This window comes from Siphateles boraxobius, unplaced genomic scaffold (assembly GCF_051911475.1).
Source record: "Siphateles boraxobius isolate OS27281-9 unplaced genomic scaffold, OSU_SipBor_1 39, whole genome shotgun sequence".
NCBI lineage: Eukaryota > Metazoa > Chordata > Actinopteri > Cypriniformes > Leuciscidae > Siphateles > Siphateles boraxobius.
The window spans coordinates 171,188-186,495 of record NW_027509019.1 but is presented as its reverse complement, the minus strand read 5'-3'; the positions used below and the strand labels follow the sequence as shown (position 1 = coordinate 186,495).

Sequence of the window (15,308 nt, the reverse complement as noted above, 5' to 3'; positions counted from 1 at the left end):
CGAATAGGCTGTCCATGGTCAGTGGGCAGGGCCACGGGCTGTCACTTAGATTGGCCGTGGACGAACAGGCCGTTCGTGGTCACATAGGCGGTCAGTGGGACGAATAGGCTGTCCGTGGTCAGTGGGCAGGGCCACGGGCTGTCACTTAGATTGGCCGTGGACGAACAGGCCGTTCGTGGTCACATAGGCTGTCAGGGGGATGAATAGGCTGTTCGTGGCCACATAGGCAGTCAGTGGAAGGAATAGACTGTTCGTGGTCACACAGGCGGTCAGTGGGATGAATTGGCTGTTCGTGGTCACATAGGTGGTCAGTGGGATGAATAGGCTGTTCGTGGTCAGTGGGCGGGGCCACGGGCTGTCGCTTAGATTGGCCGTGGACGAACAGGCCGTTCGTGGTCACATAGGCTGTCAGTGGGATGAATTGGCTGTTCGTGGCCACATAGGCGGTCAGTGGGATGAATAGGCTGTTCGTGGTCACACAGTTGGTCAGTGGGATGAATAGGCTGTTCGTGGTCACACAGGCGGTCAGTGGGATGAATAGGCTGTTCGTGGTCAGTGGGCAGGGCCACGGGCTGTCACTTAGATTGGCCGTGGACGAACAGGCCGTTCGTGGTCACACAGGCGGTCAGGGGGACGAATAGGCTGTTCGTGTCAGTGGGCGTGGTCAGGGGGCGGTCACGGGCTGCTCACAGGTCACAGGTGGGACGAACGGGCGCTTGGTGGTCGGTGGGTGTGGTCAGGGAATTTTGCGAAAAGGCGGTCAGGGGGACACGCGTGCGCTCCGTGGACGCCCGCCTGCGACCTGTTCGGTGCGCGTCGAATCGACTGCGGGCGGTCGGTGAGCCCCCCTGTGGCCGAGGCCCGGGTTGCGGGCAAGGGGGCCAACGCGACGCCTCCGGTTTTTTGCCGCCGTTTCCGCCATTGAGGTCGACGAAACAGCCCCGAGCCTTCTCCAGCCCGTGATAGCTCGCCGGTTCGCCCGTCAGCTTCACCAGCTTCACTCTTTAGCAGGCCAGCTGCTCTATCCTGGCGTCGGACAGTGAGGACTGGGCGAGCTCTGTGGACCTCCCCCCTCTGCCCGCTAGTCGTCAGGGAAATGGGCCACTATCAAAACCGCTGCGCGGCTAGCTCTCTTTACGTTACAAGAAAGCTTTCACACCAGCTTCACTCGAGTCGCTCGCTGACGGACAACGGCCGTCGCGCGCCGCCGCTTCCGCCGTTAATGACGACGTGATAGCTGCATCTGTAGAGAAGGCCAGCTGCTCCTGGGAGCAGAGCAACGGAGGGAAATGCGTACAGACGTAGCCTCGGCCACGTCTGCACCATAGCATCCAGCCCCGAGGGGACTGGTTGAGTGAGGGATAACCAGAGTGGACAGTGCGTCGTATGCTGAGACATTTCATTTCATGTTTTGCCCCCATAATTAAAATACAGTGTTAATACAGTGTATTGCGCGTCAGCACACACAACGGCTGCAACCACAGTGCGGTCCCCCATAACAACCCTCTGGATTGAGCGGAGTAGGGAACATCTCTAGGGTCTTCAAGTGGGCACCTTCCGTCCTCAGTGTTTCGTCGACTAGCCCACGACACCTCATGAGGGCTCGACAGTGACTCTGGCGTCCCAGAGTCACCCCCCTCCGTCCCCCACTCAACTCAGCCCAGCTTACTGACCTCTACTTCCCTCTTGCTGCTGAGACCTAACCACAATCTCACAATCTCTCCGCAACCCAACCATACGCGCCAACCCGTTTGACTAAGGCTGTCGAGCCCCACTGGTGCGTTAATATGCAGTTTCAGTGGCAACGGTTCCGTATGGCATACCACCTACCACAAAACACAATATCTGCCCAACCACCCGTCATTCACGCAATATACACAGGAACGTAATGACTGTAAATACTATACAACCTATACAAATAAACCAACAGTTGCTGCTGAGACCTAACCACAATCTCACCGCAACCCAACCATACGCGCCAACCCGTTTGACTAAGGCTGTCGAGCCCCACTGGTGCGTTAATATGCAGTTTCAGTGGCAACGGTTGCGTATGGCATACCACCTACCACAAAACACAATATCTGCCCAACCACCCGTCATTCACGCAATATATACAGGAACGTAATGGCTATAAATACTATACAACCTATACAAATAAACCAACAGTTGCTGCTGAGACCTAACCACAATCTCACAATCTCTCCGCAACCCAACCATACGCGCCAACCCGTTTGACTAAGGCTGTCGAGCCCCACTGGTGCGTTAATATGCAGTTTCAGTGGCAACGGTTCCGTATGGCATACCACCTACCGCAAAACACAATATCTGCCCAACCACCCGTCATTCACGCAATATACACAGGAACGTAATGACTGTAAATACTATACAACCTATACAAATAAACCAACAGACCTTTCAAGTTTTCAAGAATTCTACGAAACCGTAGCATGGCGGCCTGTACACAGCCAGCTAGAATCTTTCCGTCTCAACCACAGCCAGTTGCTGCTCCTTTCTGCTGCTTCAGATAAGTTCTTTACTGTACGACGCAACTCTTGGCCACTGAATCTGACGTCTCTGAGGAACCGGGTTGTAGAGTGTGCCACAAAACCACGACAACCCACTTCCACTGGATAAACCTGGACTCTCCATCCTCGCTGTTCTGCTTCAGTGGCCAGATGAGCATACCGCAGTTTCTTCCTCTCATATGCCTCATCTACCGCATCCTCCCATGGCACTGTTAACTCTATCAGTTGAACAATGCGTGCTGATCCAGACCACAAAACAATATCTGGCCGTAGGTTAGTGGTGGCAATCTCAGGTGGAAAAATAAGCCGTTGATCAAGATCAACCAGCATCTTCCAGTCCCTAGCAGCTTCCAGTTGTCCTGGGCGAGAATTGGTGTTAGCACCTTTTCTTGGTGGTTGCTCGCCTGGGCGGAGGAATATTGTCTTCTGCGTGTAATGTTTTGCTAGAACAGGCGGCAATTTATTGGTCATACTACGCTTGCCTTCCAATGCTAAAGCCAAACATCGCAATACTTGGTCATGGCGCCAAGTAAACCGACCCTGGCTAAGAGCCACCTTACATCCTGTCAAAATGTGCCTTAATGTGGCAGGTGATGAACACAAAGGACAAGATGGATCCTCTCCTACCCAGAGGTTTAGGTTCTGCGGTGATGGGAGAACATCATATGTTGACCTAATAAGGAAACTGATCCTACTCTCTTCCATTGACCAAAAGTCTTGCCAGCCCATTTTGCGTTGTTCCACACTCTCCCATCTCATCCACTCTCCCTGCTTGGCCTGGGAAATGGCCTTTATACATCTCATCCTCTCCTCCTGCTTTCGCACCTCGTTGACTACCAGCTTCCTCCTTTGGGCTGGGCCTGCCTTGTGCCATTTAGGAGGAACTAAACTGAGCCCAAAACCCCCTCTTCCATGCTGTACCTGTCCCACGATATCCCCAATTTGAATGTCAGCCTTTGCCTCTACCACAGATTTCTTTGCTGACCACTTTCTACCAGTTTTTACCACAGGGGCTGTCTCCCTTACGCATTTGTGACGTGACTCTGCTAAAGTCATTTCCAGTCTGACCTTGGCACACTTAAACTCCTCGGTTAAAGCAGAGACTGGCAGCTGCAATACTCCTTTACTATAAAGTCCCACTCTGCTGAGGCAGCGTGGAACTCCCAACCATTTCCTGATGTATGAACTTATTAACGCTTCCAGCTTATCCACTGTTGTCAAAGAAACCTCATACACAGTCAGTGGCCACAGCAACCTTGGCAGTAGACCAAACTGAAAGCACCAGAGTTTCAGTTTGCCTGGTAGAGCACAGCTGTTTATGCTCTTCAACCCTTCCACTGCTTGTCGTCTAACTTCTCCCACTCGAACTGTGTCCTTTAGATCCCCATCGTACCATCTCCCTAGACTCTTCACTGGCTTCTGAGAAACTGTTGGTATTGCCTCACCATTAATGAAGAATGTTTTATCTACTACCTTGCCTTTAATTATGGAGATGCTCCTTGATTTAGAGGGCTTAAATTGCATTCGTGCCCATTCAATATTATCTGTTAACTTCCCCAATAACCGATTAGTGCAGGCTACCGTTGTAGTCATGGTTGTCATGTCATCCATGTATGCTCTGATTGGTGGTAGTCGCATCCCAGAAGCCAAGCGCTCTCCTCCTACTACCCATTTTGATGCCCTAATGATTACTTCCATTGCCATGGTAAAAGCCAGTGGAGAAATGGTGCATCCTGCCATTATTCCAACCTCTAAGCATTGCCATGTAGTGCTGAATTCTGGAGTTGAGAAACTAAATTGCAAATCTCCAAAATAGGCTTTCACTAAATTTGTTATCGACATCGGTACCCTGAAAAAATCAAATGATGCCCAAAGAAGCTCATGTGGCACTGAACCATATGCATTAGCCAAATCCAGGAATGTCACGTGGAGCTCCTTCCTCTCCTTTTTAGCTGATTGAATTCGTTGCCAGATAACACTGATGTGTTCTAAGCATCCTGAGAATCCTGGAATGCCCGCTTTTTGAACTGAAGTGTCAATGAAGCCATTCTTTAATAGGTAGGTTGACAATCTCTGAGCAATAATGCTGAAGAAAATCTTTCCTTCGACGTTTAATAGTGAAATAGGGCGAAACTGACTGATGCTTGTAGCATCTTTTTCTTTGGGTATAAAGACTCCCCCTGCTCTGCGCCATGCTCTAGGTACAACCTGCTTTTCCCAAGCCACTTTTATCAATTTCCACAGAATTCGTAGAACTCCTGAAGCACTCTTGTACACTCTGTACGGAACTCCATTAGGCCCTGGAGATGATGAAGCCCTTGCCTTTCTCACAACCTGCTCTATCTCTTTCCACTTAGGTGCACAGACCTCCATTTGGTATTCTGGTGGATTGACAGGTGGGATGTCTGACGGAATAGACATAGGCTTATGCCTTTTTGCATCTGTATGTGTTTCCTCCAAATATCTCTCTAGCTCAACCCTAGATGCTTTTAAAGTGCCATTCTTCTCACTGGTGAATAACTTCTTTGCGAATTTGAATGGATCTTTATAGAAATTAGCCCTCGCACGCTCCTTCTTTTTGTAGCGTTTCCGTAGGCGCTCAGCTCTGCGTAATGTTGCAAGCTTATCTTTTATGGCCCTTTGTAAGAGATTGAGTCCCTCCTTCTGACTTTGTTCCGCTCTTTTCCATTGCTTCCTCAGCTGTCTCCTTTCTCTAACTAACCCTTCAATTTTCTGCTGCCGTCTAGACAATCCAGGAGTAGTTTGTACTTTTTCCTTCCTTTTTTCCACACCAAACCTCTCACTTCCATATGCGTAAATGATGTCCCCAAATTTATCCAGCTTCTTTTCAACTGTACCAGTTAATCTTTCTAATGCAAAGCATAGATCTGTGTTTACCGTGTCCCATGCAGTTTTCTCACAAGCTCTTGGCCATCTAACTCCAGGCCTATGCCCGTTGAGGTTCTTTTCTCTCTTATGCTGGTTAGTCTGACCGGGTTCACAAGAATCAATGTGTTCATCACTAACTGTGCAAACCCTCCTCTCCTCTATGACAGGGGTGCTGATATCCTGCGAACTGTGGTTTGCTTCCTGTCGCTGGATTTCATTCGACTGACTTGACTGACTTCGTAAGAAGTACTGATCAATGCGAGGCCCTTGTCCCTCCTCCCTCAAGCATTTCATTTTCCCTTGATGAATCTTCAAACCCCTGACCGTTGTCGCCTTGCTCCAGCCACAGACACAAGCTTGGAGTTCAATGGCTTTGCTAACTGCAGAACCTGAACTAGTCTTTTGTGAAGTACTCTCTATACTCATATCCGTTTCCATTCCAAAGTCGTTAACCATGTTGTCCACCATTGAGTCATCTTCCGCCCCTGCTCTCGCAGACTCTAGGGGTATTTTCCTCTTTAATTTTTCAGAAGCCTTGGGCGGGTGTCTCCAGCATCCTGTAAACACAGAGCTGGATACTGCCGACAAGGGTAGCTAACCCTTACCAGCCCCATTGGGGTCTCTTTCCTCCTGTCAGCTGTCTCTCCAGGCTGTCACAAGGTCTTTCCCTTGTTGCCAGCAGCACTATTCACCGCAGTCACTGGACGTATCCAGATCTTCATGATTTCCGTTACACGAGAGTAGATGTTAAAACTTCATGCTGATTTGTACTCGGCTTTCGCCAAGATAATCACCAACTAAGACGTAGCTTTACAGTAACCTATGCTTCTCCATCCATTTACGCTTCTTTCCATCTAGTGACGTGAATCTTCTGTCTGGTGTTAATACAGTGTATTGCGCGTCAGCACACACAACGGCTGCAACCACAGTGCGGTCCCCCATAACAACCCTCTGGATTGAGCGGAGTAGGGAACATCTCTAGGGTCTTCAAGTGGGCACCTTCCATCCTCAGTGTTTCGTCAACTAGCCCACGACACCTCAAGAGGGCTCGACAGTGACTCTGGCATCCCAGAGTCACCCCCCTCCGTCCCCCACTCAACTCAGCCCAGCTTACTGACCTCTACTTCCCTCTTGCTGCTGAGACCTAACCACAATCTCACAATCTCTCCGCAACCCAACCATACGCGCCAACCCGTTTGACTAAGGCTGTCGAGCCCCACTGGTGCGTTAATATGCAGTTTCAGTGGCAACGGTTCCGTATGGCATACCACCTACCACAAAACACAATATCTGCCCAACCACCCGTCATTCACGCAATATACACAGGAACGTAATGACTGTAAATACTATACAACCTATACAAATAAACCAACAGTTGCTGCTGAGACCTAACCACAATCTCACCGCAACCCAACCATACGCGCCAACCCGTTTGACTAAGGCTGTCGAGCCCCACTGGTGCGTTAATATGCAGTTTCAGTGGCAACGGTTCCGTATGGCATACCACCTACCACAAAACACAATATCTGCCCAACCACCCGTCATTCACGCAATATATACAGGAACGTAATGACTGTAAATACTATACAACCTATACAAATAAACCAACAGTTGCTGCTGAGACCTAACCACAATCTCACAATCTCTCCGCAACCCAACCATACGCGCCAACCCGTTTGACTAAGGCTGTCGAGCCCCACTGGTGCGTTAATATGCAGTTTCAGTGGCAACGGTTCCGTATGGCATACCACCTACCGCAAAACACAATATCTGCCCAACCACCCGTCATTCACGCAATATACACAGGAACGTAATGACTGTAAATACTATACAACCTATACAAATAAACCAACAGACCTTTCAAGTTTTCAAGAATTCTACGAAACCGTAGCATGGCGGCCTGTACACAGCCAGCTAGAATCTTTCCGTCTCAACCACAGCCAGTTGCTGCTCCTTTCTGCTGCTTCAGATAAGTTCTTTACTGTACGACGCAACTCTTGGCCACTGAATCCGACGTCTCTGAGGAACCGGGTTGTAGAGTGTGCCACAAAACCACGACAACCCACTTCCACTGGATAAACCTGGACTCTCCATCCTCGCTGTTCTGCTTCAGTGGCCATATGAGCATACCGCAGTTTCTTCCTCTCATATGCCTCATCTACCGCATCCTCCCATGGCACTGTTAACTCTATCAGTTGAACAATGCGTGCTGATCCAGACCACAAAACAATATCTGGCCGTAGGTTAGTGGTGGCAATCTCAGGTGGAAAAATAAGCCGTTGATCAAGATCAACCAGCATCTTCCAATCCCTAGCAGCTTCCAGTTGTCCTGGGCGAGAATTGGTGTTAGCACCTTTTCTTGGTGGTTGCTCGCCTGGGCGGAGGAATATTGTCTTCTGCGTGTAATGTTTTGCTAGAACAGGCGGCAATTTATTGGTCATACTACGCTTGCCTTCCAATGCTAAAGCCAAACATCGCAATACTTGGTCATGGCGCCAAGTAAACCGACCCTGGCTAAGAGCCACCTTACATCCTATCAAAATGTGCCTTAATGTGGCAGGTGATGAACACAAAGGACAAGATGGATCCTCTCCTACCCAGAGGTTTAGGTTCTGCGGTGATGGGAGAACATCATATGTTGACCTAATAAGGAAACTGATCCTACTCTCTTCCATTGACCAAAAGTCTTGCCAGCCCATTTTGCGTTGTTCCACACTCTCCCATCTCATCCACTCTCCCTGCTTGGCCTGGGAAATGGCCTTTATACATCTCATCCTCTCCTCCTGCTTTCGCACCTCGTTGACTACCAGCTTCCTCCTTTGGGCTGGGCCTGCCTTGTGCCATTTAGGAGGAACTAAACTGAGCCCAAAACCCCCTCTTCCATGCTGTACCTGTCCCACGATATCCCCAATTTGAAGGTCAGCCTTTGCCTCTACAACAGATTTCTTTGCTGACCACTTTCTACCAGTTTTTACCCTTGGGGCAGTCTCCCTTACGCATTTGTCACGTGACTCTGCTAAAGTCATTTCCAGTCTGAGCTTGGCACACTTAAACTCCTCGGTTAAAGCAGAGACTGGCAGCTGCAATACTCCTTTACTATAAAGTCCCACTCTGCTGAGGCAGCGTGGAACTCCCAACCAAAGAATAACACTTGTTTTCACTTCACAAGGTACATGCAGTCAATCAAAGTACAACAGGTTTCAAAATACTGGCTATTGTATTACAAAAACTTCATAGACTTTTGTGTTTCAGTTTTACAGGTATTTGCATACAAAACATGCAATCCACCATTTTTACACTAAATTTATTGTTTGGGAACTGTATGTCCACATGTACAGTATTCCAGTAAAAAGCAAATCAGTTTTTTTTCCCTTTACTGTTTACCAGCCTCTCTTAGTGAAAGACCGTGGTTGATTACATGGTCAATGATAGTGGCACGAATTTCATCACTGACTACTGTTCTTGCAGCCCTTGGAATGCCACCACCACACATTCTTACACCTCTACCTTGCCCTCTCCTTAGGCCTGCTCTTCTCCCTGGCCCTGCTCCTCTCACTGCACATCTCACTGCACATCTCACTGCATCTCTGACTGCACCTCTCACTGCACATCTCACTGCATCTCTCACTGCACCTCTCACTGCACCTCTCACTGCACCTCTCACTGCACCTCTCACTGCACCTCTCACTGCATCTCTCACTGCATCTCTCACTGCACCTCTCACTGCATCTGTCTATGCACATCTCACTGCACCTCTCACTGCACCTCTCACTGCACCTCTCACTGCACCTCTCACTGCACATCTCACTGCACCTCTCACTGCACATCTCACTGCACATCTCACTGCACATCTCACTGCACATCTCACTGCACCTCTCACTGCACCTCTCACTGCACCTCTCACTGCATCTCTCACTGCATCTCTCACTGGGCCTGCTCTTCTCCCTGGGCCCCTTGCTCTTACTCTTCCTCGTCCAGACATTACAGTGTTTGTCTTTTTCTGTTTCCAAAAACATCACTCCTCAAAGTCCTCCTTTTACTGTATAAGTGTCAATGTAACAGAAAAAAATAACCCCTGCCACTGAGTCTAAGCCAGACTGGAATCAGCTATGGTTGGCCCAATTTACACAACATAAATCAGGTGTGTGTCAATTATTCAATTGTTTGTTTATTATCAGCTGAGATATATTGTTTTTGAACTGATATCATTGAAGAAGCCGAGGTTTTTATACTGTATCTAAGGTTTGGAATATTGTTTTTGCTATTGTGGGGTGGTGTGTGTTAACATTTGTAAATACTACAAAAACAATCCATAATTTTGTTGGGAGGTATAGCTTGTCTGTTACGAAGATGTAAGCATTGTGGAAATGTGTTCACTGACTGCATATTGTGTGAAAACTGTATAGTATTGCTCTTAATTCATTATGATAAGATTTCCTGCATACAAAATATATTTCTAAAAAGTGCACAGATGTGGAATGTGTCTTAGAATGAAAGTTTCTAAAAAGTGCACAGATGTGGAATTTGTCTTAGAATGCAATGTGGATTATGCCAGTACTTACAGAGACAGTGGTGCTTGGTGTAGGGGCACTGGACACTGCTGCGCTGGGTTGGTCAACAGCCTGAGATGGTCTCCTAGCCACACTCAGATTTGGCTTTGCAGCAGCAATGTGGGACCCACCAAATCTTGGCTTGGTAAACTAAAAAAGGGCAAAACAATTTCAATGAAAAGACAAATTGAATTGTAACAGCACATTGGCCAAAAATATAATAAAATGTAAAATGAGAAAATATCTATTGATCCTATCATTCATTATATAACTAAAGGACCTCCTTTCTTTCTTTAACTTATTTTTTGTCTGTGTATTACCACACTCTACTACTTATACAGATTGAAATAAGCACAGTTAGAATAGAAAAATGTTTGGGAAGGTATTGCTAGAATGTGAGTATATAGTAATTTAACAAGTACCTTTTAAAAATGACTTAAAATCAAAAATAGTTTGCACATAGTTTGTAAGAGAAAGCGTTTATTAACAGTAATGAAGGTTACACTTGAAATGGCAACAAAGCAGATTCATGATGACTTAATTAATAATACGTGTATAATTAATTGTGCATAAGTGGAATGTTACCTGAGAAATACAGAATGAAAGACGTAGCTTCAGTAGCCAGTTGGAAAAATCAAGAGAGATGCCATGAAGGACGTGAGTGTCCTTTAACCCATAATGGCAAAGCCCAATTAGAGAGGAAGAGGAGAATGCAAGAGCAGAGCCCAGAGAAGAAAGAGAGATCACATAGGTTACATTGTTCTTTCACCATTTTACTTGATCTAAACCAACCTGAGACAGTGAAACTGACCAATAAGCAGACTACAGCCGCCCCTGTACAAGGTGTGACAGCTGGCAGGTAGGTGTAAAAACATACCAGCCATTTCCACTGAACTTAAACCTTTATACTAAACGTATATTAAAACTGCAATTATATAAAAAAAATGTTATTACCTTTGACAAACTTGGTATAATTTTAGAAGTAGGCTGGGGTGGGAGCTGACGCTGACTCTGCGCCATGACCTCCTGTGCTGGTCCAGTAGCGGCAGACTGTTGTTCAACAACCCTTGGTGCTTGTCCAATAGAGGCTGTGGCCTGCTTAAGACAACCACAAAAATACATAGGCTACAATAATTGTTGAACGAGAAGAATTTGTTCAGTAAATTATATATATATAAAAAAAAATACAAGTTACATCTTTACATTGTTACCTTTTGAGTGTGAAAACCACATATGCACTTTGGGACCGCTCCGAGCAAGGTTGTCTGGCCGCGAGACTGCATCGGACATCTTTCAATCTGTAAACATTATCACACATATAATATAGAATACATGCATTTCTAACTTATCAGTATGAATGCCACATTAATTTATTGTAGTGTGTCATTTATTTTTATTCATGTTCTTTGAAGAGGAGATACAAACTGTAAAATTAGAGATAAAGAGTGAGTAAAGTTTGTATCCTCCTTTAAAAGAACAAGAGAGGAACATTTCACACCTTCAAAAAAACATCCATTCACTCAACATCCCCACCCCCACTGCCTCAAATCTCTGAATCTCCCAGTGCAAAAAAAAGTTTTTTTTTTTACATAAATAAACATAAATCTCAAATACCTGCAACATTATCTACATACATATCTATAAATAATGATGACATAGAATTAAATGATTAGGATTACAATTATTACATCATGCAAAGGTGACAAAAGCACACTCACCCTTTGGTACACGTCATGCCACTTTTTCTGTCGAGGAGCTGGCCTGTTACCCTCATTTGATGGCCAAACTCCTGTGCTTGCAAACTTTTTTAGCCTTGCAATCCAGTCAGTATCTGACATGGCTTTATGGGATTTTTTGCCAGACATTTTTTTGTTGGGGGGCTAACGGTTAGGTTATATCGTTTTGAACAAAACTACTATAATACAAATTATTTCTTTAAAAAAAGCACACACGATATTTACAATTATAATATAGTATACAATTATATACAAATATAAAATTACATTGTCCAAAAATACAGTTAAAGTTACCGAAAAATAAGTTTCGCAGTCCTCCGTTAAAATGATGCTGCCTGACCTCCGTGACAGTGATGCTCGACGTCTGAACTTTTTGACCTCTGACACGCCCCTCAGGATATGTCATTACTTCGTACACCTTCGGCTCAGTTCGGCAACTTGATTGACAATTGGCTAGCTTCCTGACTCCTCCTCCTAGCGGTGCTAAGCGTAAACGTGCCATTGACATTTCCTTGTACTCTGATTGGTCAAATGTCGAAAATGATAAGGAAAAAGTCAAGAATGGCGCTCTCTGATTGGCTGCAGATGTTATAATGTCGAGAATGGCGCTCTCTAATTGGCTGCAAATGTTATAGCGCGTCAACGTGATTGGCTGTGGCGTTCAACATTGTTCAACATTATCCCCATTTTGACGGACTATCCTTCGGCAGCTGGCGTTCAGGTCGCAGTCTCCCCTGGAGGCGTTGGTTCGAATCCCACTTCTGACAAACCTAACCTTTGGCTGCGGGCTCAAGCTAGAGTCTTTAACCCTCTGGCAAGTTTATCCAGAAATGCAGTAATTTTGACAAAGCACTGCAATTCAGTTCATGCTAGAATTAACCAAACATTAAAGTAACACTGACCTGCAGTACAGGCCCTTTATAGTAACACTTTAGTGCAATGTATGGGATTCTATGGCACTTGGAATTTCAAGTCATGACATTTCAGAAAAAATGGACATGTTGATTGAATCGGATTCAACTGAATTTCACGAAATAACATGTTGTGATGTTTACCGGAAGAAGATGCAGTAGAATTTCATGGCAAGGATTCTTGGAAATTTCTTGGAATGAAATGTCATGGGTTTGGGGGCATGGGGTGGAGTGTCATGACACAAGATTCAAGGAAAGTCATGTAAAACATTACATTAGCATTAACAAGACATGCCATTAGAATGAAAGAATGATATCAGCCTTAACAAAACATTGTAACAACACCAACACATATGACATGAATATGAGAGTAATACAATTACTGCATTTGTTCAACATTAGTCTTAAAAAAACACTGGATTTCAATTACAGTGCATATGAAGAAATGGACAAAGGCATAAAAGGGAATACAGAAAGCAGCTCATTTATTTACACGGTCCCGTGTATCAAAAAGCACCATTCTGCCCCATGTGAGGCTCGAACTCACGACCTTCAGATTATGAGACTGACGCGCTGCCTAACTGCGCCAACGAGGCATGTGCTGTGACACAGGTGAGGGGTGAAGCCCTAGATTCTAGATCATCTGCCATTCTGTGTAGGTGCAAAAATGCTGCTCACCACTGGCTGTCATGTCAGAATCAGAATCAGAATCAGAAAGAGCTTTATTGCCAAGTGTGCTTGCACACACAAGGAATTTGTTTTGGTACTGAGGCTTCCAGTGGACATATACAAATACAACATGAACCATAATACTACAAATTATAAGAATAAAAAATAAAAATATAAATATATGAGAATAAAACTATCACAGTTGGGTTTAGTCAGAATAGACATTTTCAGATTTACAGATTATGAACCTCTTTACAGTGTTTTGAATATTATAAATAAATAAATCTACATATAAGTATCACCTGAGTTGTGGGATATTGCACTAAACAGTGGGAGTATTGCACTTACAGGCATATGCCTTGGGAGGAGTGTTAACTGTTCAGGAGGGAAATGGCCTGTGGGAAGAAACTGTTCCTGTGCCGAGATGTTCTTGTGGCCAGTGATCTGAGTCTCCGTCTTGACGGTAACAGTTCAAACAGGTGGTGTCCAGGGTGAGTGGAGTCTGTGATGATTTTACCTGCTCTCTTCCTCACTCTGGAAGAGTACAGGTCCTGGAGGTTTGGCAGGGGGGCACCAATAATCCTCTCCGCAGTCCGGACTGTCCGTTGTAGTCTCCTGATGTCTGATTTGGTAGCTGAACCAAACCAGACAGTGATGGAAGCGCACAAGACAGACTCAATGACGGCTGAGTAGAACTGAATCAGCAGATCCTGTGGCAGGTTGAACTTCCTCAGCTGGCGAAGGAAGTACAGTCTCTGCTGGGCCTTTTTCACAGTGGAGTCAATGTGATTGTCCCACTTCAGGTCCTGAGAGATGATAGTGCCCAGGAACCTGAATGACTCCACTGCTTCCACAGTGCTGTTCATGATGGTGAGTGGGGGGAGAGCTGAGCTGTTCCTCCTGAAGTCCACGATCATCTCCACTGTTTTGAGCGTGTTCAGCTCAAGGTTGTTATAACGGCACCAGGCAGCCAGCTGTTCAACCTCCAGTCTGTAAGCAGACTCGTCACCGTTTCGGATGAGACCGATGACAGTGGTGTCGTCTGCAAATTTCAGGAGCTTGACAGTGGGGTCTTTAGAAGTGCAGTCATTAGTGTACAGGGAGAAGAGCAGTGGGGAGAGAACGCACCCTTGGGGAGCACCAGTGCTGATTGTGAGTGTCTTGGATGTGTGTTTCCCCAGTCTCACTCGCTGCTGCCGGTCCGTCAGGAAGCTGGTGATCCACTGACAGATCGAGGATGGTATGGAGAGCTGGGTCAGTTTGGCTGTGAGAAGACCAGGCATGATGGTATTGAAGGCCGAACTGAAGTCCACAAAGAGGATCCTTGCATAAGTCCCTGGTCTGTCGAGATGTTGCAGGATATAATGCAGTCCCATGTTGACTGCATCATCCACAGACCTGTTTGCTCTGTAAGCAAACTGAAAGGGATCCAGCAGGGGTCCAGTGATGTCCTTCAGGTGGGCCAGCACCAGTCTTTCAAACAACTTCATGACCACAGACGTGAGAGCGACAGGTCTGTAGTCATTAAGTCCAGTGATTTTGGGTTTTTTGGGGACAGGAATGATAGTGGAGCGTTTGAAGCAGCAGGGAACTTCACACTGCTCCAATGATCTGTTGAAGATCTGCGTGAAGACCGGGGCCAGTTGGTCAGCGCAGGCTTTTAAACAAGCAGATGAGATGCCGTCTGGGCCTGAGGCTTTCCTAGTCTTCTGTTTTTTGAAGACTCGGCTCACGTCCTCCACACAGACCTTAAGCTCAGGTTGGATGGCAGGAGGGGGGAGTGATAATTGGAGAACAGGAGGTGATGCTGAATGTGTGAAGTGCAGATCAGACCGGGTGTGTGGTGTGAATGAGGGCTTTTCAAACCGGCAGTAAAATGAATTTAAATCGTCAGCCAGGTGTTGATTGTCCACAGATCGAGGGGATGGTGACTTGTAGTTGGTAATGTTCCTCAGGCCATTCCAGACTGATGATGGGTCGTTGGATGAAAACTGTTTTTTCAGTTTATCAGAGTAGTTCCTTTTAGCA

At 46.2% G+C, this 15,308-nt stretch overlaps 1 non-coding gene across 1 annotated transcript; it reads right to left on the bottom strand.

Annotated features, from left to right (window-relative positions):
* Window positions 1-13,133: 13,133 nt before the first annotated feature.
* trnam-cau (transfer RNA methionine (anticodon CAU)) lies at window positions 13,134-13,207 on the bottom strand. Its single transcript has one exon. It is a non-coding gene; the product is annotated as a tRNA-Met (tRNA).
* Window positions 13,208-15,308: the final 2,101 nt, after the last annotated feature.